The sequence below is a fragment of the Dipodomys spectabilis genome, unplaced genomic scaffold (genome assembly GCF_019054845.1).
Source record: "Dipodomys spectabilis isolate Male_0828 unplaced genomic scaffold, ASM1905484v1 ptg000568l, whole genome shotgun sequence".
Taxonomy (NCBI): Eukaryota; Metazoa; Chordata; class Mammalia; order Rodentia; family Heteromyidae; genus Dipodomys; species Dipodomys spectabilis.
Window position 1 is genome coordinate 607,787 of NW_024871245.1, and position 27,847 is coordinate 635,633.

A 27,847-nucleotide genomic window follows, 5' to 3' on the forward strand; every position below is an offset into this window, starting at 1 on the left:
TATTTTTTGGGTCCGATCGTGGGGCCTGAACTCTGGGCCTGGGTGCTATACCTCAGCATTTCAGCTCAAGGCTAGTGCTCTACAACTTGAGACCCAGCACCACTTCCAGTTTTTTTCTTTTTGCTTATGTGGTGCTGAGGAATCGAACCCAGGGCCTCAGGCATACAAGGCAAGCATTCTAGCACTGAGCCACCTTCCCAGCCCAGCAGCTTGTTATTTGTTTCCTAATTGTGTCATTTGTTATTCTTGGTCCAAGTCATCTCTTCATCTTAATTGTTTAGTTTTCTATTTTATCTCAATTGGTTTGCTGATTGTGCATTTTGTTTTCCCTTTTTAATGACTGACATGAGGCTGAAAATCTGTATGCTAGTTTATTACTTCCTACATTAAAGTCAAATTGCTGCTCTCCACAGCTGTTGTACTCTACGATACTACAGTATTTCCCCCACTCCCATCTCCTGTATTGCTGCCCTCATATATTTTATTTTATTTTTTATTTAAATTTTATTGTCAAGGTAATGTACAGATGGGATATAGTTACATAAGTAAGGTAATTAATTTATTTCTTTTATAACTTGTTAACCTTTCCCCTATTTTTCCCTCTCTTCACTCCCAACGCCCCCCCAAGATTATTTACAACATATTGACTTGTGATTACCACTGTTGCATAGGTTCCCCCTTTGTCCTTTGTCTCACCATTTTGTTTTTTTTTCTTTCCCTTCCCTAGTTCAGATCAACATATTTAAAATACCCAGGGTATCAAAATCAAATACAGTGACTACAGGGGATAAACCATAGGTGGGGAAAACACAAAAGTATAAAAAGAAATCACAGTACATTAAGAACAACAACAACAAAGAACATGTCTTGGAGTTCATTTCACTTAGAATCACCTTATACAATCATATGTACATAGCTATTGAACTATTCTGCTCATCTACTAAGATTATCCTTGATGTACCCAATAATGCTCCCCTATTACCCAGTAATCCCACTTCTGGGCATATAACCAGGTGATCACAAACAAGGCCACAGTAAAGCTACTACTGTGTATCACAGTAATATTTACCAAAAATGACACACACACTGTCACACACACACACACACACACACACACACACACACACACACAGATAAACACACATGGAAAACTATGCTTCAATCACAAAGAATGTGACCACCTCATTTGTAAGGAAATGGATGATCTTGGAAAAAATCATATTAGTGAAGTAAGCCAGACTTAAAGACACATAGGTCCCACGGTTTCCTTTATTTGTAATAATTAGTTTACATGAATGATAATCTCATGTATTTTAATTTGACATTTTGTTCTATGTTGAGCGTGCAACATTATTGCTATATTTTTTGTTATTATTTCTGCAAATAGGCAGGTATACTTAAAGAATTACATTCATCTTATCCATTATTGAAGGAAGAACAACTAAAAGAGTAACCACTACTAGGAAGAACAACTCCTACTTACTTAGCTTCATTCCTATGTAAGGCCAATGTTGTCCCCTGTATCCTCATGTTGTACATTACGACTCTATACCTGGTCATAATGTATATCTAGTATCTTATGCATTGTGAACTAAATGCCCGAAGTAAATGCTTTACTTTAAAAAAAAAATTCTGTCAATGTTTGAGGATGGTTTGTGTGTGTGTGTATGTGTGTGTGTGTGTGTGTGTGTGTGTGTGTGTGTTTACAAAGATCAGAACATAACATTTTTCTTCATTTCGAATACATCTTACAGGTCATTGTAAGTTGTGGCTAATGGGAGCAGTCTCTTGTAATTTTAAGGATGAAACAGAAAAAGATATTTGTGCATGTAACACAGTTGCTTTATTAGTGTCGTTGAACACTGAACTTCGATTTACATCTTGGCTGTTGTTGTGAATAATGTGAATAACAATGAACTACAGATATATTTACGAGTTACCCAGAGAGAAATAATCACATGATTGGTGGGACAGATGATATTTCAAGTATGATTTCTTTAGAAAACTGCATACTACTTTCTACAAGGAGAATACTAACCTGGATTTTGTCCAAGAGTAGAAAATTTCCTTTTCTTCACACTCTCACCAACATGATTACCTTCTATTCAAAAGGGAATAAAGGGCAAATTTTTACTATCTTCATTACCCTAGACTGGCTTAAGACCGAAATCCAACCTCCTAAATGCTTGGAATTACAAACTTTTACCACCACACCTGGTTCCTTTGATTTTTTTTGATAAGGGTTATAATAGTTATAAAGTAGTATCATAGTAATTTTGAATTACATTTCTCTAATGACTTCTTCTCACAGCATTAAGCCAGCACAGAAGTTGTATTAAACACAACTGTGTAAACACACTGGTGATATAGAGGGCTTTATGGAAAACATGTCTATTCCAACTTTTGTCCATTTTTAATCAAGTTTCTTGTTAATCTCATCTTTAATCTCTCTATACAAAAATAATTAATTCAAGGTAGTAAAAAGGAAAAAATTAAGCAACTCCTAACATTTTTCAATTTTCAATAACATGATATTGCTTAAATCATTTTCTGTTTATGCTTGAGACTATATAACAATTTAGTTAGACCTTTTACATATCTATATGTATTTTATTTGTTTTACATTGATTGCTTTTTCCAAAGCCTGCATGTCTAATTTTGGTTTCTTTCAGTCTTAAGAAGTTCAGATTTCAAACTCAAGAATAAATGGATGTAAGCAAACAAAAAAATACAGTTCCTCTCATCTGATAATGCCTCTACAAGAATGAGAAAAGAGTTCATAATTCTAAGGACCCTTAATTCTTAAGATAACATTTGCTATAATGCTAATGTTATTACCGTTTTAGTTTTGGGAAAAATTGTAATTAAAGGCACTAAGTGCATGGCCCAAGACACACAGTGAGGAAGGAAATGAGTCAAATTTTCCAAAAGTCTTCCAGCAATACAAAAAAGGTAGATAAATTCTCTCCATTCACTGATACTCTCAATTCAATATTCATACTGTCCAAGAAATAATAGCATAGCAATTATTGCCCATGGTAATTGTTTTCTGTTACATTTTGTCTTCAACACAGACTGTGTTGGTGACATTGGGTTATCATGCACAGAGCTGAGCTTATAAATTAGGGTCCAAAGAGAGGCAAATTTCTTCTGTCCCATAGTTCCAGTATCATTTTTAAAAAGTACTAAATCTTTTAAATATCATCACTTACTGTATTTTAATAATTCAAGAATGAAAAATTTCACATATAATCACTCCAAAATGCTTTAAGACTAGGAGATGATAAAACAGGCCTCTGTGAAGTAAATTTTCTTCTACTTTTAAAATTATTCTGAAAGCCTGGTACTGGTTTGTCACACCTGTAATCCTAACTACTCGGGATACCTACTAAGGACCCTGAGATCTGTGGATAATATTGGGAAGCCAACAGGACAAAATAAATTCATGAGATTATTTTTCAAAATTTTAACGAAATAGCAAAGGGCCAGGAATGAAGATGTAGCTCATATAATAACTCACCAATCTAGAGAGAAAGACGTAGCGAGAGGTTGAAGCCCTGATTTCAAACTCTGAGCATGCCAACACGCAGTAATGCACACACACTCACTTTTTCAAAATATCCTCATATCAGTGTTTTGCATTAATTTCTTTGTTAACGATATTATACGGGTAAAATGGGCTTCATAAACTCTTCCATCTCAAAACATTTTTATACATTTTTGTTGTAAAAATACTGTACAGAGGGGTTATAGTTATATGAGCAAAGTAATAAGTACATTTCCTATCAATTATTGTTACCTCCTCCTTTGTTTTCCCCCCACCATTCCTTCCCTTACACCTCCACAAGTACACTCCTCATACCCCAAAGCCCCACCAAATGTCCCTAGCCTAAATTGTAAAGTTCGTTTTTCAAAATAATGTCTTGTGCATCTATTGTTATACAATGGGTCAAACTGTATTCCTATTTAAGCATGTTGTTTTTTTCTTTTCCCTCCCCAAATTAGAGAAGTGTACATTCAAGACGCAGGTGCACCAACATCAAATAAAGTGAAAACAGGGTTATACTGTTGGGGAGGAACGTATAAAAAAGAAAAACAATCACGTCGTACATTATAAATATGTGAGAAACAACAGCAAGAAAGAAAAAAAACACTTGTGTCTCTATCTTGGGGGTTATTTAGCTTAACATCAACTTATCTAGTCATATACACATAGGCTTTCAACTTTTCTGCTTATCCCAGACATATACTAGTTATTGCAAATAAGGGATACCATGGGACCTATGTTTCTTTGGACTTGGCTTACATCAGTTAATATAATTTTTTTCCAAGTCTTTCCATTTCCTAACAAATTGAGCGATGTCATTCTTTCTGATGGAGGCATAGAATTAATATACATACATATATATATATATATATATATATAGTATATGTGTGTGCGTGTGTGTGTACACACAAATACACACAGAACATTTTCCTTTTTTGTTTTTTAGAGCAACTTAGTTTTCCACCTTCATCATTTTTTCAAATGTTTTTATTGCGATTAAGTGGTTACAAATTTCCCAAATTTCACAATATTGTGGGATAGTGATGCTTAGTTTAAGTCACAAACACATTCTAACTTCGATGGAGCAAATTCTCTATTATGGTCTACAACATTTATGAATTCTATGCAATAGAGTTATTTCTTCCATATGTAAACTTTTTTATTTTGAAATATGTATATTTCTTTTGTATTGCATAGCGTCAGCTGTTCCCTCTTTCCCACTTGTTCCCTCCCTCCCTCCAGTGACATTGAGTTGCTTAGTTCATTTTGGTCAATGTCCAGTGCAGCTGATGGATCCCACTGTTGTATGTTTTTCCCTGATTCCCTCTAGTTCTGTGTCGTCCTCCTGGTTTCCCTTCAGTGTGCACATATGACGGGCAGAATGTGGTTATTTAGTAGTGATTCGACCAGATGAGTGGAAGTTCTTGGTTTCTTAAGTGTTGTTAATTTTGTCATATCACCTTACATTTTGGATTTAACATCCGCTTATCACGGAGACCATGTGCCATTTGTCTCTTTGCTTTTGGCTTAATTCGCTCAACATGATTTCCTGTAGCTTGATTGATTTCCCTATTAATGCCATTATTTTGTCCTTTCTAATGGCTGGAAAATATTCCGTTGTGTATAGTTACCACAGTAACTATACACATTTGATCCATTCATCTCTGTTGGGACATATGGGTTGTTTTCATATCCTGGCTATTGTGAACAGTGCTGCAATAAACATGGAAGTGTATTTGTCCTTGAATATTGGTACCTGTTGTTCAGGATAGATGCCTAGAAGTGGTATGAGTGGGCCATAAGGAAGGTCAATATTTATCTTTCTGAGGACTCACCAGACTGCTTTCCAAAGTGGTTGTGTAAGTGTACATTCACACACACACACACACACACATACAGAGAGAGAGAGAGAGAGAGAGAGAGAGAGAGAGAGAGAACATTTTCTTGATCCATTCTTCTACTGAGCAGCATCAGGGTTGGTTCCATATCTTAGCTATGGAAAATAATGCTACAATAAACATTGTTGTGGTGGTAGTTTTAGTATGGACTGGTTTGTGATCATTTGGGAGAATGCCCAAAAGTGGGATTGCTGTATAATAGAGAGCTCTATGTGGAGGCTTTTGAGGAACCTCCAAACTGCTTTCCAACGTGGATGAACAAGTTTACACTCCCACCAAGAATGCAGTAGGCTTCCCTTCTGGCCATATCCCTTCCAGCATCTGTTGTTGTAAAAATATGGAACAATTCACTAATTTGTGTATCATCCTTGTGCAGGGACCATGCTAATCTTCTCTGTATGTTCCAATTTTAGTATATGTGCAGCCAAATTGAGCACAAAACATTTTTTATATATAAAGAGTAATTGATTTTCTCAAACTAGACAATTCAACAAAAATAAGTTCAAAAGAATGGTGAAATTTTAGAACCATGTGTTTCTTACATAAGCACACATTTAAGAATAAAAACAAGATTGACATATCAAAAACAAAATAATTCCAGATATTTGTTGTTCATGAGATTTGTAGGAGGAGGAATTCAATTATTCTACAAAAGGCACTTGTCATAATGATCATTGCAGCAAATGTTAAGGTTTGTTAAAAGTTTTAATGTTTTAAATATGTTTAATTTTGGGATTTGCTTATATATGGCAAAATTAAGTCATAAAATTTTTTGATAAAGTATACAATATTTCTGGTAGCATGTACTAGTAAGTATGTACATTTCAGATTTTATAGAAACTTTACTAATGAGAAGTTGCAAAGACTGTGTAAAGAAGCAGAGTGAAGAGTTAAGATTTTAAGTACACAGTTTCTGTTAAATCTTTAGGGCTCCTTTACGTTATATGTTAGTGATGAACAAATAATGATATAATCCACATACAAATGATGAGATTATAAATAGTAATCTTAGTGAGTAAATTTAAAGGCTACTTATAGCTTTATCCAGTTTTAAATGTACAGTAATATGAGAAAATAGTAAACTCTACTATGTACACTTCAAATACTGAAAACCCTGGTAATTGTTTTGTTTTTTATTTTAGTAATCATTAATATTTAATTATTGTTTTCTTTATTTATAACATTTTTCCTTGTTGTAATATAATACAACTTTTTGTGAGTCATGATTAAGAGGTACTTTGAGAATATTATTGGGATGGCCACACAATTTTTCATAGGTGCATGTGAATTTACAAAGAGCAAAACTAAAAACAAAATATTGATTAAAAATTATATCAAGTAGAGTCTGAATCAGGAGTGTTGATAAATGTCCACACCTAAAATCTTAACCCTAGGCTGGAGCATCTTATTTAAATATTGTTGAGAATTTCAAGACTTCCTTTATGTAGGGCCCTTAGAAGTATGTACAGCATGCATGTGTACAAAGCCAGTGACAACAGACAAATATGACTAAGTTTCCCCAAAAGGAATCTATGAAGTCAATAGTTATCTTCCCAAGCAGATGAAAAAATGCGTCCAAAATGATTCAGTGCACCTACATTTGTGGAGTTATTTAAGTTATGGATTCTTTGTTAGACATATTCTTTTCTTTTAAAAATTGTCAAATATTAGTTTATAATAAACTTTGTCTAGTATTTCTTGGTTCAAAACAGAAATCTTGATACAGTTGATGTCACTTGGCTTTCTTACTATCTCAGTTCAAAGCCAACCAAGGCAGGAAAGTCTGTCACATTCTTATCTGTAACCAAACACCAAAAACGCCAGAAGTGGAGTTTGGCTCAAGTAGTAGAGTCCTATCTTTGGGGGAAGTTGGCCAGGGAAGACATTTCTTCAGGGACATGGTCCAGCCTCTGAGTTCAAGCTCCAGAACCAGGACAAACTAAACAAACAAACAAGAAAAAAACGCACATATTTCTTTGGGACCATCCATAAAGCACTGGTTTGAGAACAGACTCCTTTTGCTGATCATACTCACTGAATCCTGCTTTTTTGGAATACTATTTGCGCTGGAGAATTCAGGACAAGACTAAATGAATTAATAAGTGACTCCTGCAACAACAGAATCATCTCAATAGTGAAATATCCATGCATAAGACAAATTAAAACCTCCGAATCTTTGTTTCCTTGCAAAAGAAAACTTTTAAAACAATGTTTATTTCCTTTTGTTCTATGCTGGCCTTCAAATGGCACATTGTTTCCTTTTGAAATACTTTCAAGAAGAAGTTTTCAGACAATTTTTATATGAATAAAGAACACACTCGAAAAAAGTCAGGGACAGTTTCTTCAAGCGTGGATTCTTTTTTTTCTAACAATAAATATATATTTTTTACAGTGAAAATACTGAACAGAGTGGTTACAATTACATGTGCAAGATAATGAGTACAGTTTTTATCAAGCATTGTAGCCTACTCCTTGGTTTCCCCTTCCCATCCCTAGACATAAAAGAAATGCAAATCAAAACAACATTGAGATATCACCTCACCCCAGTAAGAATGGGTATAATCAAGAACTCTACTAACAACCGATGCTGGAGGGGATGTGCAGTCCCACTTTTGGGCATTTACCCAAATGTTTACAAACAAGACCACACTAAAGCTACGAGCACAACTAAGTTTATTGCAGCATTATTTATAGCTAAGATCTGGAATGAGTACATTTTTTTTTTAATTTTATTTTATTTTATTTGAGAACATACTGTACAGAGGGGTTACAATTACATGGGCAGGATAATGCATACATTTCTTACCAAGCATTGCAGCCTCCTCCTTTGTTTACCTTTCACCTCCCTTCCCACCCTCCTCCCTCCCCCCCACCCAACCATACCCCCCCACCCCTCCACCCCACGGACATTGTAAAGTTGGTTTTGACATGACATTTTGTACTTCTCATTGTTGCAACAGGTCCACCTGAATCCTTAAACGACTTGTTTGTCCCCGTCTCTTCCATATGTTATACTGACATCAAATATAGTGAAAGCGGGGGTTACACTGTGGGGGAGGGACATACAAAGCAACAAAGAAATAATATTATAAATGCGTTAGAAACACATGCATGAAAAGAAACAAAAACATTAAAATACATATTTGAGGGTTCGTTTTCCTAACATCACATTCTCTGACTTTTTCCGCTTGACTCATACCTATACTAGATATTGCAAATAAGGGAAACCATGGGACCTATGTTTCTTTGGGCCTGGCTTACTTCACTTAATATAATTTTTTCCAAGCCTTTCCATTTCCTAACAAATGGGGCAATGTCATTCTTTCTGATGGAGGCATAGAATTCCATTGTGTATATATACCACATCTTCTTGATCCATTCATCTACTGAGGGACATCTGGGTTGGTTCCATATCTTAGCTATGGTATATAATGCTGCAATAAACATAGTTGTGCTGGTAGCTTTAGTGTGGCCTTGTTTGTGATCATTTGGGTAAATGCCCAAAAGTGGGATTGCTGGGTCATAGGGGAGCTCTATGTGGAGTCTTTTGAGGAACCTCCATACTGCTTTCCAAAGTGGTTGAACAAGTTTACATTCCCACCAACAATGAAGTAAGGTTCCTTTCTGTCCATATCCCCTCCAGCATCTGTTGTTGTTAGAGTTCTTGATTTTTGCTGTTCTAACTGGAGTGAGGTGATATCTCAATGTTGTTTTGATTTGCATTTCTTTTATGGCTAGGGATGTTGAACATTTCTTCATGTGTCTATTGGCAATCCTTCTTTCTTCTTCAGAGAAGCTTCTCTTTAAGTCTTTCGCCCACTTACTTATTGGGCAGTTGTTTCTTTGAGGATTTGTTGTTGGGTGGTTAAATTTTTTGAGTTCCAAGTATATTTTAGATATGAGACTCTTGTCCGTTGTGTGGCTAGTAAAGATCTTCTCCCAATCCGTGGGTTTTCTATTGATCTTGCTAGCTATGTCATTTGCCCTGCAGAAGCTCTGCAACCTTATACAATCCCATTTGTCCAACCTTTCTTTGATTTGTTGTGTTTCCGGGTCTCTATTCAGAAAATTTCGGCCTGAGCCGAGGAGACCCAGGGTTTCTCCTATTCCATCCTGTAATGTTTTCAGAGTGTCTGCTTTGACTTCAAGGTCTTTGATCCATTTGGAGTTGATTCTGGTGCAGGGTGATATATAAGGATCTAGCTTTAGTTTTCTACATGTAGTTAACCAGTTTTGCCAGCACCATTTACTGAAGAGGCTGTCTGTCTTCCATTCTATTGTTTTAGCTCCCTTATCGAAGATTAGATGGCTATAGGTCTGTAGGTTCATTTCTGGGTTTTCAATTCTATTCCATTGGTCCTGAGGTCTGTTCTTATGCCAATACCAAGCTGTTTTGATTACTATGGCTTTATAGTAGAGTTTGAAATTTGGTACTGATATTCCTCCAGCAGTGTTCTTTCCGTTGAGGAGCGTTTTTGCTATTCGGGATCTTTTATTGTTCCATATGAATTTTTGGATTGCCTCTTCTATTTCCTTGAAGAATGAGGGTGGAATTTTGATAGGTATTGTGTTGAATTTGTAAATAGCCTTGGGAAGTATTGCCATTTTCACGATGTTAATCTTTCCAATCCAGGAGCATGGGAGGTTTTGCCATTTTTTAAGTTCTGTGTTGATTTCCTTTTTCAAGATTTTAAAGTTTTCCTCATAGAGGTCCTTCACTTCTTTAGTTAAGTTAACTCCTAGGTATTTTATTTTTTGCGGGGCTATTACAAATGGAGTTGCTTTCCTAATTTCAGCCACACTTTTCTCATTGTTGGCATACAGAAAAGCCATTGATTTTTGGGGGTTAATTTTATAACCTGCTACTTTGCCAAAGTTTTGAATCAGCTTGAGTAATTTGGGAGTGGAGTCTATGGGATTCTTTAAATACAAGATCATGTCATCTGCAAAGAGGGAGAGTTTTATTTCTTCTTTCCCTATTTGGATCCACTTTACGTCTGCATCTTGTCTTATTGCTGTAGGTAGGCATTCTAATACTAGATTGAAGAGAAGTGGAGAGAGTGGGCATCCTTGTCTTTTTCCTGAGTTAAGAGGAAATGGCTTTAGCTTTTCACCATTGAGTATAATGCTGGCTGTAGGTTTGTCATATACAGCCTTTATTGTATTGAGGAATGTTCCATGGATTCCTAATTTTTCCAAAACCTTCATCAGGAAGGGGTGTTGGATCTTGTCGAATGCTTTTTCTGCGTCTATTGAGATAACCATGTGGTTCTTATTCTTGCTCCTGTTGATGTGATGAATAATATTAATTGATTTGCGTATATTAAACCAGCTTTGCATCCCTGAAATGAATCCTGTTTGATCGTGGTGTATGATTTTTTGGATGAATTGTTGAAGTCGGTTGGCCAAAATTTTGTTGAGAAGTTTTGCATCAATGTTCATCAAAGAAATGGGTCTATAGTTTTCTTTCTTTGATGAGTCCCTGCCTGGTTTTGGGATGAGGGTTATGATGGCTTCATAGAATGTGCTCGGTAGTGAGCTTTCTCTTTCAATTTCATTGAAGAGTTGGAGGAGAATTGGTGTGAGCTCTGCTTTGAAGGCCTTGTAAAATTCCGCTGTAAAACCATCTGGTCCTGGACTTTTCTTAGCTGGGAGGTGTCTTATTGCTGTTTCTATTTCAATGCTTGATATGGGCCTGTTGAGATAGTTTAACTCATCTTGGTTTAGTTTTGGCATGTCAATATTTGCTAGGAAGAGGTCCATTTCTGTCAAGTTCTCAAACTTATTAGCCTAAAGTTTTGAGAAGTATTCCCTTATAATGTTCTGAATCTTGGTTGTTTCCGTGGTGATGTTTCCATTCTCATGTCTGAGTTTATTAATTTGGGTGTGGTCTCTTCTTTTTCTGATAAGATTTGCTAAGGGTCTGTCAATTTTGTTAAGTTTTTCGAAGAACCAACTCTTTGTTATGTTGATTCTTTCTAGAGATTTTTTGGATTCTAATTCATTTAATTCTGATTTAATTTTGGTTATTTCTTTCCGTCTACTGGATTGGGGTTTATCTTGCTGCTCTTTTTCAAGGAGGTTTAGATGTGTAATTAAATTGCTAGTTTCAGATCTCTCCAATTTGTTGATGTAGGAGCTCAGAGCTATAAACTTGCCTCTGAGTACTGCCTTTGCTGTGTCCCAGAGGAGCTGGTATTTTGTGTGTTCATTTTTGTTGAATAGCATGAACATTTGAATTTCCTTTCTAATCTCTTCCATGACCCACTCATGATTCAGCAGTGTGTTGTTCAGCCTCCATGTGATGCCGGACTTTCTTTGGTGGCTTTTGGTGTTGAGTTCTAATTTTATTCCCTTGTGGTCTAAGAGAATGCAAGGTATAACTTCAATGTTTCTGAATTTAGACAAGTTTGCTTTGTGGCCTAAAATGTGGTCTATTTTAGAAAACGTTCCATGTGCTGCTGAGAAAAACGTGTATTCTGATGCTGCTGGGTGAAATGTTCGGTAAATGTCTGTAAAGTCTAGTTGATCTATGCAGCTGTTTAGATCTGCGGTTTCTCTGTTGAGTTTTTGCCGAGTTGATCTATCTAGTGGGGAGAGTGGTGTGTTAAAATCCCCAAAAATTAATGTCTTTGGATCTATATGGGATTTGAGGGAAAGTAGTGTTTCTTTGATAAATTTGGGTGCTCCATTGTTTGGTGAATAGATATTTAGAATTTTAATATCCTCCTGAAGGAGAGATCCTTTAATTAGTATGTAGCAACCTTCTTTATCTCTTTTCACGAATTTTAATTTGAAGTCTATTTTATCTGATATTAGGATTGCAACTCCCGCCTGTTTATGCGGTCCGTTTGCTTGGTAGATTTTGTTCCAGCCTTTAACATTGAAAATGTGTTTGTTTTTATGGGCAAGATGTGACTCCTGCAGGCAGCAGATAGAAGGGTCTTGTTTTTTAATCCAACTATACAGTCTATGTCTCTTAATTGGAGAGTTCAGTCCGTTAACATTAAGAGATAGGACTGAGAGGTATTTGGGAGTTCCTGCCATGTTATCTACCTTCTTGGGGGCTGCGAAAACTGGGTTCTTCCTATGGTTCTTGGATTCTCAGTTTGGGTGGAGTTTCTTGGCCTTTATTGCGGTCTTGTTGGTTTTCTATGTGTAGGACATCTTTAAGAATCTTGTAGGGCTGGTTTGGTGGAGATGTATTGTTTCAATTTTTCTTTGCTATGGAAGGTTTTTATTTGGCCTTCAGTTATGAAGGAGAGTTTAGCTGGGTACAGTATTCTTGGTTGATAGTTGTTTGTTTTTAGGGCATGGCATACATCATTCCAGGCTCTTCTTGCTTTGATTGTCTCTGCTGAGAAATCTGAGGTGATTCTAATTGGTTTCCCTTTATAAGTGATTACCCTTTTCTCTCTGACAGCTTTAAGGATCTTTTCCTTGTTCTGAGTTGATTCTGTGTGGATTATAATGTGGCGGTGGGATGTCCTATTCTGGTCTGGTCTATTTGGGGTTCTAAAGGCTTCTTGTATCTTTCCAGGCCTATCTTTTTGCATGTTTGGGAAGTTCTCTGCTAGGATCCTGTTAAACAAATTTCCTAGACCATTAACTTCTGTTTCTAGGTGCTCCTATACACCCATTATCCTTAGATTAGGCATTCTGATGGTGTCTTCTAGGTGTTGGATAGATCTATCATATTTCTTGGACTTGTCTTGGATGGTTGTATGTTCTTTCTTTATAATATCTAGGCTGTCTTCAATCCCTGAGATTCGGTCTTCTGCATGGTCTAACCTGCTGTCAAGACTCTCTACTTTGTTTTTTATCTCTTTTCCTTCTAGTTGGTCAGCTTTGATGGCTTCAAGTTCTTTGTTGAAGCTCTGTTTTAGGTCTTGTATGAATTTCTTTACTTCCTTAATGTGTTGTTCATTGTTTGTCCTCAAATCACTTAGTTGATTGGTTATGGTTTCTTTGGGCTCCCATTCCTTCTGTTGGGTTCCATTCAGCATTCCCTTTGTGGTCTCCCTGACTTCCTTCAGCTCTTTGTTAATGGATTCCATGAATGCCTTTAGTGATCTTTGTGTGTTCTCTACCTGGTCTCTCAATTCCTGTATTACTCTTTGATTAGCTTCCTCCCGTTCGTGGGATTCCTGCAGATCTCTTTGAGTGTTCTCAGCCTGTTCACGCCATTCTTCCCTTTCTCTTTGAGTATTCTCAAGTTGTTCACGCAAATCCTGTATCAGTTTTTGAGTAGCTTCCTCACGCTTATGATATTCCTGTATAAACTTCTGGGATGCCTCCTCTCTCTCCCTGTCACGCTCATACAGAGTCCTTTGTACATTGTCAAACTTCTCATTTATCATGTTTGCCAGCAGTGTTTGTAGAGCTTTTTGGGAACTCTCCTCTGGATTATTCATTACCTGTTCTAACCCCTGATTATCAAGATTGGGAATTGAGATACCCGAATTTGCCATTTTTCTTGTGTTTTCCGGCTTACTCTGCCCATTTGAGATGAAGATAGCACCAGTTTTGTGCTAGAACACTATCTTAAGGCAACCATCAACCAAAGTTTGCATTTGTACAATCAATAGTCTACAGATACAATCTAGTTCAACAGATACATCTATTCGACATCGAACAACTACATGTTAAAGGGCTTCGAACCGCAGAGAAGAATTTGGAAAACCAGAAATTATTAGGGTTAGGGAGAGATGTGGGTAAAAAATAGGAATAGATTGGTGTGGGGAGGCACAGGGAGAGTTAACTATGTCCTAATCACAATGCAGGAAATAGGTTGGGTAGGATGCAAGTAGAGAGAGAGAAAAAAAGAAGAAAGGGAAAGGGGAATGAAAAGAGACCAGAAAAAAAAAAATAGAAACGTAAAAATTAATGTTATTTTAGAGATTAAAAGACCATCTATTTATAGAGGAATATGAATATGTTGAGAGAAAGGGAGGGACATAGAGGAGATGTGAAAAACTTTAAAAAAATGCTTAAAATATTATATAGGTATAAAGAGGTAGTACTGCTATTAATGAATTTAAGTCTCAGAGGTTTTGAATTGAGTAATAAGTTTGTGGATTAAGTGTGTACACAATGGGGGATAGGGTCTACTGGTTAACTACGGGTTTATCTGAGGATGTGCAGGACAAGAGTTAAGTCACATAAAGAAGAACAAAGAGGAAAAGATGGAAAGGATAGGAAAGTGAGAAGAAAAGATCAGAAGTTCAATAGAGCTAGACAAAAAAAAAAGATAATTAAGAATGAAAGAAAAAGAGAAAGAAGACAAGAAAAGAAAGGAAAACACACATTCACGTATTCCTAAAATAAAAATTATAAGAGGAGAAAAGAAAAAAAAATTTAATGGAAAACAATTTTTTTTCAGAAGAATCAAAAATTAAAGATTAATAAAATTTTTTTTATATATATAAGGTAACAAAAAACGAAAAAAAACAAAACAAAAAAAAGAAAAGAAGAAGAAGAAAAAAAAAGTTCTTTGATTTTTTTTTTGGGGGGGGGGAGGGGTGGGAAGAGTCCTGTATGTCCCTTCTGTCTGTAACCAGAGTCTGGTTGGAGTCTCTGGTCAGCTTGAGGTCCTGTGGCTTGATTGGTTTCTTAAGTCAGTTTGTTGGAACAGGCAGAAAAATGCTCTGCTTTACCCAAGATTTTGAGATCCCCCTCCCAGGTTAGTTTACTGGGAGGGTGATCTGCTTTGAGAATCACAAAAGAGGGGGATGCAGTGATGAGGCTAGGTTCTGGGTGGAGTTGAGGTCTTTCAACAAACAGTAGCTTTTCCCTGGGGCTATTTTGTGAAAAAAACTCACAGCACCCAGCCTGGAGCCATTCTCAGGGTTTCTGTTTTTCAATTGATTGTGGTGGCTGCTAGAGGGAGGGGCAGCCTCTGGCTCTGGTTACCCGGTGAGGAGAGCCACTCCAATGGCTGGCGCCTGGGCTGGGTGACTTTTCCCTGGATGGAACTGAGTCTGTGAGGTCACTTCGCCGTTAAGTTCTTGTGACCTGCTAAATGACTCATTTTATTCCAAGGCCTGAGCTGGAGCTAGCCGCTCCTCCGAGCTTTGTCGGTATCCAAGATGGAGATCACCGGTGCTGGGGGGGGAGGGGTGGCCTTCCCTCCTCTGCTCCCTGAGAGGGAGTGAGGAAGTCGGGCTTCTACTCACGCCGAGTCTTGGATCCCGGGTCGTCTCTGGTCTGCAAAGTGCAGGATGAAGTTGTCCGCTCCTTGTCGGTTCTTGCTGGTGTTGAGTAGAATCCGCTCGTCCGCTGAGTCTGGCTCCTTCGTCCCGGATTTTGTCTCAGGTGTGCCCCCGCAGTGGTGGTCGCTGCCGCGACCCTGCCGCTGCAGCAGCAGCTGCTGGCAGGCGCTCAGATGTGTCTGCTTGGCTTCCCCTCTCTTGACTAACTCTCTGTCCTGTGATGGCACACTTGGTGTGATTCTCTGGCTTGGGACTGTTCACTGGACCTCTGAAACTGTTTTCTATGCAAGAGCTTGTTCAGATTCCAGCTTCTCCTCCGCCATCTTCCCGGAACTATGAGTACATTTTTTATCAAGCAATGTAGCCTACTCCTTGGTTTCCCCTTCCCATCCTCCCCTCCCCCTTCCTTCCAATCCTCCTCCCCCCAAAAACAAAGTTGTAAAGTTCGTTTTTGAAATAACGACTTGTACATCTCATTGTTGCAATGGGTCCACCTGTATCCCTATTTAAATGATTTGTTTTTTTTCCGTTCCCCTCCAGAAATTATACCGACATCAAATACAGTGAAATCAGGGGTTATTGTTATCCCGTGGGAAAGGGACATAAAAAGCAACAAGGAAATTATCTTATAAATGTGTTAGAAAAAGTCACATGAAAGAACAAAAACATTCGAATACATATCTTAGGGTTCATTTCCCTAACATCAACTTATCTGATCTTTTTTGTTTGACTCAGACATATACTAGTTATTGTAAATAAGGAAAACCATGGGACCTATGTTTCTTTGGGCGTGGCTTACTTCAATTAATGTAATTTTTCCAAGTCTTTCCAGTTCCTAACAAATGGGGCAATGTCATTCTTTCTGATGGAGGCATAGGATTCCATTGTGTATATATACCACATTTTCTTGATCCATTCATTACTGAGGGGCATCTGGGTTGGTTCCATACCTTAGCTATGGTAAATAAGGCTGCAATAATCATAGTCGTCCTGGTACCTCTAATGTGGCCTTGTTTGTGAACATTTGGGTAAATGCCCAAAAGTGGGATTGCTGGGTCTTAGGGGAGCTCTATGTGGAGTCTTTTGAGGAATCTCCAAGAACCGACCTCAGGACTACTGGAATAGAATTGAAAACCCAGAAATGAACCTCCAAACCTATAGCCATCTAATCTTCGATAAGGGAGCTAAAAAAATTGAAGAAAGACACCCTCTTCAGGTAAAATGAATGTTTTCAGGCTTCATAGAACTAGCACAAAGACATCTTTGGATATGAGGTAACACGCCTTTCAGAGACAACTTAGTAAATACAAAATATAAAATTTAAATGACTTATAACAACATTATTCATGTACATATGGCCATATAAGATAATGTTAAGAAAAATGAAACCCAAGATAGGGACACAACTTGTTTTATTCTTTATTGAAATTGTTTTTAATGTATCTAAAATGTACTATGTGATTTTTTTCGTTTCTCCTCCATGTTCTTCCTGCATGATATAACTCCTGTTTTCACTGGATATGATGTTGGTGCCCTACATCTTGCATATACATTTTTCTAGTGTGGGGAGGAGAAGGGAAACAACAAAATGCTGAAACAAAGATTCAGGATGACCTATTGTAACAATGATATGAACAAGACACTATGTAGAAAACGAATATTACAACTTGTGGAGGGGAGGGGGAATTGGGCAGATGGGGAGGGAATGGATAACACAGAAAAAACAAAAGAGGATGTAACAATAAGAAATGTACTCATTACCTTACTTATGTAACTCTAAGCCCTCTGTACATTATTTTTTACTATAAAAACATAAAAGAAACCATTATCCATGAGTACATTAACTTCAAATTCCATAAGTGCTCTTAAATTAAATTTAACTTGGAGAAGATTCTCAGAAAAGTTTATTTGTGTGTGTGTTGTGAATTATTTCCCAAGTGTACACAAGTTAAGAGTAGAAGAAACAATAGGAATAATAAGAGAAAGAAAAGTTCTGTGTTTAAGTCTAATGGTTCAATATACTATAGAAGACTCTGCAAATAAGACAACATTGAACCAATGAAGCCAAGGCCATTATGTAGATCTATGGGAGTGACATAGAGAAATAATTAATACTAAGAGGAACATGAACGATGAGGCCAGTCTCTTTCAACTTCTATCTCTAAATCATGGTTGCTAATCATGCAAATTTGTAAAATGTACAATTGAAGAATAATTCTGGTTCCAAAGCAAGTTAGATATAAGAGCATGGACTTAACTGGAAAAAAAGTCCATGGTGAGAAAGCAGGAATTATACTAGCAATGAACTGGTGGCCAAGATCTCATTTCTTTTTCTTTCTTTCATCTTTTTTCTTTCTTTTTTTTTTTTAATGGTTGAGGCAGGGTTTGAACTCAGCCTGGGAAATATCTCTCCACTCTTCAGCTCAAGACTAGTGCTCTACCTGTTGAGCCACAGCGCCACTTCCAGTTTTCTGGTGGTTAATTGGAGATAAGTGCCTCAGAACATTTCTTTCCTACTCATACAGGATTTGAACTGCAATCCTCAGATCTCAGCCTCCTGAGTACCTAGAATTTTAGGCGTGAACTCAAGTGATGGAGTACTAGTGATGAGCAAGATTGCTGAATGAGGTTGCTGAGGCTTTTGCATACACACATACAAACATACACATACACACAGAGGCACATATATGTGCAAACACACCTGCACAAATAAAACAACTCTCAGAATATGGAGAAATGTTAGAAAACAATAGAAAATATATCCTGAGTAAGACAAGATCAAGTGATAATTTTTAATATTAGAAAGTCCTCAAGTGAAATTTATTCAAAGTTTGATAATATTACATACCTAGGGACCAGAGATAAAAAGAAAGTCAAGTAATCATTATTAAAGGGATTGGATCCATGGAAGAATGAATCAGAGACCCTGCAGGTGCATCTGAAATTGTTCATATCCTGTGTGAAATGATAGAACATCTTTGAAAATAGTACATAAACAACTTGAGCAGTCAGTCTAATGAATAAGATCATAGGAGAAGTTCAGAATTGCTAGTCTGTATCTAGATTAAATAAACCACCAAACTATGGAAGGGCAATTTGATACAAGCCTGGAATTCTAGCACTCTAGCTAAGACAGGAGATTAGAGAGTGGGATTACATAGTGATACCTTCCCTGGACGAGGTAGTATAATTTTGTCTCAATGAAACAAACCAAACAACAAGAAAGGAATACACAGTTGGAAGTTTGGGCTAATTTTGTCATTATGTTTCGAGAAGGCAAGTTTCCTATTGAAATGCAACTCATATATAATCCTCAGTTGTGTTTTAAATGCTCTCTGCATTACACAACATTCCTAGATGCAAAATGGCTCATGATTCCCAATCAAAAATTTGAAAAAATAAGCATCATTCTGTTGGATTTCAAAGAAATAATGAAGGATTACAAAATTTTAAGCCTGGAAAAATATAAAGTTTGTAGACCTTGCTAAATTAGAATTTATATTTAAAATAAATATTTTGGTTTTGTTTCAAATTTCATATTCTATAGGATACTACAAAATTCTTTTTAAGTAGAGGTTTTAATTCACAAATTCACACATGAATCAGGCATTTTATTTGCTTAAAATATTCTTTCAAGCGAGGTATAATTAGAACTTAGTTAATTGATAATTCCAACAGTTCATGTATAAAATGAGATAGTGTGAATAATCTGCACAGAGTTGCCAACAAATGGATGATATTAATTTATTAATTTAGAACAAGCAATTTTTTAAGGCTTTGGTGTAACATGGTATGAAGAGAGTAATTGTGTGAGGTCTTGGTTCTTCTATTTGTAATACAGGAAGAAATTTCCTTAATTACATGCCTCTGTATACAATGAGAAAAATGCGAGGTTGGAGTTGGTTTTATTTTTTGGTTTGTCCTCAGGTTTGAACTCTGGGCCTGGCCACTCTCTTTGAGCCGGTTTTTGCTCAAGGGTCATGCCCTACAACTTCAACCTCAGTGCCACTTATGTCTGGCTTTTCCTGAGAAGTTTATTGGAGATAAGAATCTAAGGAATCTTCCTGACTGGGTGGGCTTTGAACCATAATCTTCTGATCTTAGCCTCCTGAATATCTATGATAGATAAAAATATAAATAATATTTGTAAGTGCTCTGATTTCTAGAAATCAGAAAAATGTTGCAGCAAAGTTTGGTGTAGTGTACTTTCCACAATAGGAAAGGCATCATATTAGCACAAGTGTAGTATTTTTTCACTATAGTGATAAGCTATTCATGATGTGAATTAAGGGAATTTTAAGGTGCACCATACAAATTGGAAACTGTTGGGCTAGGAAGACTTTATGGCATAAAAGCTTGGGATTGATGATCACAGAAATAATAGCTTACTCTGATGAACAAATGTTTACTCTTGAGGAATTAATTATTACACATACTTCGTAGTTATATCCTCCACCAGAATGTGGCTATTTTTTTTTGTTGATTTCTCAATATGTAGCACCCCATTAGAAACTGCAGTTCTTGCAGAATTAAATAACATACAAACAGGTACTGTTTTGAATATCTCTGATATGGAATGTTCAGAATTTGAAAATGAGTAGTTAGTATTTGTAAGAACTTCGAAGAACACATATATTCTGTCCTTTTAACAATTATTCAGTTTTAAAAGTTAGGAGTTTCCATAGAATTAAACTGTTTTCTGTTTTACTATGGGACAATATTAACTTATAATTTTTTTGAAAATTATGACAGATAAATTGTGAAAATATTGTATATTTGGATAACATTCAAGTTGATGAACCTCTGATAAAGTAAGGTGTAATTAATTCAAATTAGATGCCAAATAGTGTTCATTTTTAAAAGGTAATGCACATAAGATAATATTTACTATAGCAATACAGTGAAATTATTCTTTATGTAACTTATTTTTGTTTAATTTTATTTTTAAGGTGATATATACAGGGGTTGCATTAATTGTAAGGTAGTGAATACATATGTCGAAATTTTACCCACTACCTCATTTTTCTCACACTTTTCCTTTCCCCCCAAACCCCTCACAAGTTGTAATATAAATTTCCAACATGTTGTCTTGTGAGTACTGCTATTGCATTGGTTTGCCCTTTGTCCTTTGTCTCCCCAATTTGTTGTTCATCTTGCCTTTTCAAATTAAGATAAATGCATGTGCAATACACACAGTACTGAAATCAAATACAGCAGGGGATAAACTATAGGGGAAAACACAAAGGAAAAAAGAAATCACATAGTACATTTAAAAAAAAAAACAACCACAAAGAAAAACCTCTATTTCCATATCTAGGTGTTTATTTTGCTCAACATGATCTTGTATGGTCCTATATGCAAAGCTTTTGAGCCATTCTGCTCATCTGCTAGTGTTATTCTATACATATCCTATTATTACAAATGAGGGAAACTATGGAATCTGTTTCTTTGGGTCTGGCTTATTTTATTTAGTAGGATATTTAAAAATCTTTCCATTTCCTTTTGAATTGGAAGCATAGAATTCAACCATATATATATATATATATATATATCACATTTTGTTGATTCGTTCATCTACTGAATGGCATATTGGTTTGAAAATGTTTGCATGTAAGTATTACTTAGGGTCATTCAAAAATGAGAGATGATACCTCCCCAGAAATGCTAAAATCATGATTTCTTCGTAAGAAAGGATTTTATGGTGGTACAAGTGTTGAAATATCTGGATGAATGTAATTTATATCTTGCACTGAATTAGGCAGGAAAATATCTAATATTATATAGGATAAAAATGGTAGTGACAAAATATTCCCTTGAGAAAGATATAGGAGTCTGCCAGAAGTATGAAGAAATTCAGATAATTTTAAAGAATTTAGAAATACAAGCTCAAATATGTTTCTTTAAATAAAAATTATGTAAGTGGAAGGGCAAAAGAAGGAGAAGAGAGGAAAGTAACTGACAGCAGATCATTGTCCCAAGTTAGAGTATAAAAAGTCATAATCTAGAGTTCGGATGAAGATGGCAGAAGGTCTAGGCTAAACGAGCTATCATGTAGACAACAGTTTTAGTGTTCCAGTCAACAGTCCTAGGCTAGAGAATCACACCCAGTGTGCCATCACAGTACAGAGAGTTTGGCCAGAGATGGAATATCCAGGCAAGGAAACAGATCTGAGAATCAGTGGCCAGAGCCAACATGCCTACAGAGAGAGTCCAGTCAAAAAGATGCCAGGCACAGTGTGCGTATTCTACTCAACACCAGGAAGAACTGACAAGGAACAGATATATTCATGCTGCATATCACAGACCATAGAGGGCCCAGTCACCAAGATTCTGGCATGAATAGAACCCTGACATCCTCACTCCTTCTCAGAAAGCAGAGGAAGGAAGGTGGCCCCTCTCCCACCACCAGAGAGCTCCATCTTTGATACTGACAAAGGCCCAGAAATTGATACTGACAAAATGCCCAGACTTTTGACTGTGCAACTACAGGACTTTGGTTGATGCTTGCCTTAAAATAGTGTTCTATTTTAATCCACAAAAATGGATTCATGGAATCCAATAAAAGACAGCTGAAAGAAGTCAGGGAGCCCGGAAACGAATGTTGAATGGAGCCCAACAGAAGGAATGGGAGTCCAAGGAAACCATAACCGATCAACTAAGTGATTTGAGAATAAACACAACACCAAATTAAGGAAGTAATGAAGTTCATATAAGATCTAAAACAAAGCTCCAACAAAGAATTTGAAGTCATCAAAGCTGACCAAATAGAAGGAAAAGAAATTAAAAACAAAGTGGAAAGTCTTGAGAGTATGGAAGACCATGTAGAAGATCGAATATGAGGGATTGAAGACAGTGAGGTTATTATACAGAAAGAACATACAACTATCCATGACAAATCCAAGAAATATGCTAGATCTATTCAACATTTGGAAGACACCCTCAGAAGGTCTAATCTGAGGATAATGGGTGTAGAGGAGCACCTAGAGTCAAAGTTAATGGTCTAGGAAATTTGGTTAACATTTTCCAAGCAGAGAACTTCTCAAACATGCAAAAGGATAAACCTATTCAGATTCAAGAAGCTTTTAGAACCCCAAATAGAACAGACCATGACAGGATATCACACCGTGACATTATAATCCCCACAGCATCAATTCCAAGGAAAAAATCCTTAAAGCAGTCAAGGAGAAAAGATCAACCACTTACAAAAGGAAACCAATTAGAATAACCTCAGATATCTCAGTGGAGAAAATTACAGCAAGAAGAACTGCCATGCCCTAAAGACAAACAATTATCATCCAATTATACTGTACCCAGCTATACTCTCCTTCATAACTGAAGGCCAAATAAAAACCTTCCATACCAAAGAACAACTGAAACAATATATATACACCAAACCAGCCCTATAAATGACACTTAACGATGTATTACACATAGAAAATCAACAAGACCACAATAAAGACAAAGAAACTGCACTCAAACTGAGAATCCAAGAACCACAGGAAGAACCCAGTTGCTGCAGCCCCCAAGAAGGGGCATAAAATGGCAGGAACTCCCAAACAGCTCTCAATTCTAACTCTCAACATTAACGGATTGACTCTCCAATTAAGCGACATAGACTGTCAAGTTGTATTAAGAAGCAAGATCCTTCTATCTGCTGCCTTCAGGAGTCTCATATTGCCCATAAAAACAAACACATTTTCAATGTGAAAGGCTGGAACAAAATCTACCAAGCAAACAGCCCACATAAACAGGCGCAAGTTGCAATCCTAATAACAGGTAAAATAGACTTCTAATTAAAATTAGTGAGAAGAGATAAGGAAGGTTGCTACATACTAATTAAGGGATCTCTCCTTCAGGAGAATATTACAATTTGAAATATCTATTCGCCAAACAACCAAGCACCCAAATTTCTTCAAGAAACACTACTTTCCCTCAAATCTGACATAGATCCAAAGACATTAATTGTTTGGGACTTTAACGCATCACTTTCCCCACTAGATAGATCAACTCGGGAAAAACTCAACACAGAAACTGCATATCTAAACACCTGCATAGATCAACTATATTTAACGGACATCTACCATATATTTCACCCAGCAGCATCAGAATACACGTTTTCTCAGCAGCTCATGGCACATTTCCCAAAATAGACCACACTTTAGGTCACAAAACAAACTTTTCCAAATTCAGAAACATAGAAGTTATACCTTGCATTCTCTCACACAACAAGGGAATAAAATTAGAACTCACCACCAAAAGCCACCGAAGAAAGTCCTGTAACACATGGAGGCTGATAAACACTGTGGAATGACCAGTGGGTCATGAAAGACATTACAAAGGAAATTCAAATATTCATGATATTCATCAAAGATGAACACACAAATTACCACCTACTTTGGGACACAGAAAAGGCAGTACTTAGAGACAAGTTTATAGCCCTGAGTTCCAATACAAACAACTTGTAGATATCTGAAACCAACAACTTAATGGGACATCTGAGAGCCTCCTTGAATAAGAGCAGGAAGATAATCCCTAATCCAGTAGATGGAAAGAAATGATTTATATTAAATCAGAATTAAAGAATTAGAATCCAAAAATACCACAGAAAGAATCAACAAAAGAAAGAGTTGATTCATCGATAAAATTAACAAAATTGACAGAACTTTAGCAAATCTTACCAGAAAAAGAAGAGAACACACCCAAATAAATAAACTCAGAGATGAGAATGGACACATCACCACAGAAACAACCAAGATTCAGAACATTATAAGGGAATACTTCTCAAAACTTTATGCTAATAAGTTTGAGAACTTGGCAGAAATGGACCTTTTCCTAGCAAATATTGACATGCAGAAACTAAACCAAAATGAGTTAAACCATCTTAACAGGCCCATATCCAACATTGAAATAGAAACAGCAGTAAGAGTCTTCCCATTTAACAAAAGCCCAGATCCCGATGGATTTACAGTGGAATTCTACAAGGCCTTCAAAGAAGAGCTCACACCAACATTCCTCCAAATCTTCAATGAAATTGAAAGAGAAAGTTCACTACGGAACTCATTCTATGAAGTCATCATAACCCTCATCCCAAAACCAGGCAGGGAGTCTTCAAAGAAAGAGAACTATAGACCCATTTCTTGGATGATTATTAATGCAGGAATTCTCAACAGACTTTTGGCCAATCGACTTCAACAATTCATCCAAAAAATCATACACCTCGATCAAACAGGTTTCATTTCAGGAATCATTTCATGCAAAGTTGGTTCAATATACACAAATCAATTAATATAATTCATCACATCAACAAGAGCAAGAACAACAATCACATGGTTATCTCAATAGATTCAGAAAAAGGATTTGACAAGATCCAACACCCCTTTATGTTGCAGATTCTGCAAAGATTAGGAATCCAGGGAACATTCCTCAGTACAACAAAGGCTCTATATGACAAACTTACAGCCAGCATTATAATTAATGGTGAAAAACTAAAGCCATTTCCTCTTAACTCAGGAACGAGACAAGGATGTCCACTGTCTCCACTTCTCTTCAAATTAGAATTAAATGCCTAGTTAAACTATAAAACCAGATGCAAACATTAGAGGGATCCAAATAGGGAAAGAAGAAGTAAAACTCTCCCTCTTTGCAGATGACATGATCTTGTATTTAAAGAAGCCCACGGACTCCACTCTCAAATTACTTAAGCTGATTCAAAATATTGGTAAAGTAGCAGGGTATAAATTTAACCCTCAAAAATCAATGGCTTTTCTGTATGCCAACAATGAGAAAAGCATGCTGAAAACCAGAAAACAACTCTATTTGTCATATCCCCACAAAAAATAAAATACCTAGAAATTAACATACCCAAAGAAGTGAAGGATCTCTATGATGATAACTTTAAAAACTTGAAAAAGGAAATCAAAACAGAACTTAGAAAGTGGCCAAAAAAAACTCCCATGCTCCTGTATTGGAAGGATCAACATCGTGAAAATGGCAAAACTTCCTAAGGCTATCTAAAATTCAATGTGATACCTATCAATATTCCAACATCATTCTTCAAGGAAATAGAAAAGGCAATCCAAAAATTCATATGGAACAATGAAAGACCCCAAATAGCAAAAACGATCCTTAACAGAAAGAACAGTGCTGGAGGAATATCAATACCAAATTTCAAACACTACTACAAAACCATTGTAATCAAAACAGCTTGGCACTGGCACAAGAACAGACCTCAGGACCAATGGAATAGAATTGAAAACCCAGGAATAAACCCACAGACCTATAGTCATCTAATATTTGATAAGGGAACTAAAAAAATAGAATGGAAGAAAGACAGCCTCTTCAGTAAATGGTGCTGGCAAAATTGGTTAATCACTTGTAGAAAATCAAATATAGATCCATAATGTCATCCTGCACCAGAATCAAATCCAAATGGATCAAGGACCTCGGAGTCAAAGCAGACACTCTGAAAACATTAAAGGTCTGAAATCATTACTAGGTCTCCTTGGCATAAGCCTAAAGTTTCTTAAAAGAGACACAGAAACACAACAAATCAAAGAAAATTTGGAAAAATGGGATTGCATTAAGTTGCAGAGCTTCTGCATGGCAAAGGATATAGCTAGCAAGAGCAATAGAAAGCCTACTTATTGGGAGAAGATATTCACTAGCCATACAATGGATAAGGTTATCATATGTAAACTATACCTGGAACTCAAAACATTAAATCCCCCAACAACAAATCCTCAAAGAAACAACTGCCCAATAAATAAGTGGGCTACATTGCAACAATGAGATGTACAAGTCGTTATGTCGAAAATGAACTTTACAACTTTCATGGGGGGGGCGAGGAGGATTGGGGGGCAGGGGAAGGATGGGAAGGGATGGGAAGGGGAAACAAAGGAGGAGGCTAAAATGCTTGAGAAGAAATGTACTCATTATTTTGCCCATGTAATTTTAACTCCTCTGTACAGTATTTTCAAAATAAAAATAAATAAATAAATAAAAATAAGAGGGCTAAAGGCTTACGGAGAAAATTCTGTGAAGAGGAAAGAAGGATTGCCAATAGACACATGAAGAAATGCCCGACCTCACCACCCATAAGAGAAATGCAAATCAAAACAACATGGAGATACCACCTCACCCCAGTTAGAATGGCCATAGGCAAGAACAATAATAACAGATGCAAGAGTGGATGTGGCCAGAAGGGAACCTTACTTCATTGTTATTGGGAGTGTAAACTTGTTCAACCACTTTGGAAAGTTGTATGGAGGTTCCTCAAAAAACTCCTAGAGCTCTCCTATGACCCAGCAATCCCACTTTGGGGCATTTACCCAAATGATCACAAACAAGACCATACTAAATCTTCCAGCACAACTATGTTTATTACAGCATTATTTACCAGAGCTAAGATATGGAACCAATCCAGATGCCATTGAGTAGATGAATGGGTCAAGAAAATGTGGTATATACACACAAAGGAATTCTTTGCCTCCATCAGAAAGAATAACAATGCTCCATTTGTTAGAAAATGGAAAGACTTAGAAAAAATTATATTATGTGAAGTAATCCAGCCCCAAAGAAACATAGGTCCCGTGTTTTCCCTTGTTCAAATACCACTTCTGGTTTGCACACACACAGTCTATGTATGAGGGTACGTTCTCCATGTTAAACAATAGGGTAGTACTCCCTATCTGAACGGGAAAGTTCTACAGTATAACCCTATGCCCACATTAGAGGGTGTACAATTTTCTTGGAGTTTACCCAGGAGAAATATAAATATCCATAAATTTTGGAGCTAATTAGTAAATATCTGAATTAACACTAGATCCTAGATGTTGTGTTATTACAAGTCAACATTGTATTATTGTTACATAAGAATCCTTCCCTACTTGCCAATGTGTAAGAGAAAATGAAAGAAAGGCATTAAAGCAAAATGCCTTATCTTTTTAGGAATTTAATCCTAGTGATGAGGGTAATGTCTGAACTCTTCCATTCAATAAAAGCTTGAAGTTTATCAGAGCACTTCCTACATATAAGAATTTGTAGCAGTTTGAATGACAAGGTTATTTCATCATGGAGATATCACCAAAACACTGTTCTTATTGAACTTGTCTATACCTTTTTAGTTTTCAAATCCAAATAGCATATTTCCTTCAATATCTCTGTAACAGTTTTGAACTTTTCTTCCTGCAAAT

General features: G+C 36.5%; 1 non-coding gene across 1 annotated transcript; it reads right to left on the reverse strand.

The window, feature by feature from the left end:
* Window positions 1-5,776: 5,776 nt before the first annotated feature.
* Window positions 5,777-5,882, reverse strand: LOC122100186. The gene has a single exon (XR_006146125.1). It is a non-coding gene; the product is annotated as a U6 spliceosomal RNA (small nuclear RNA).
* Between the last annotated feature and the right edge of the window lie 21,965 nt (window positions 5,883-27,847).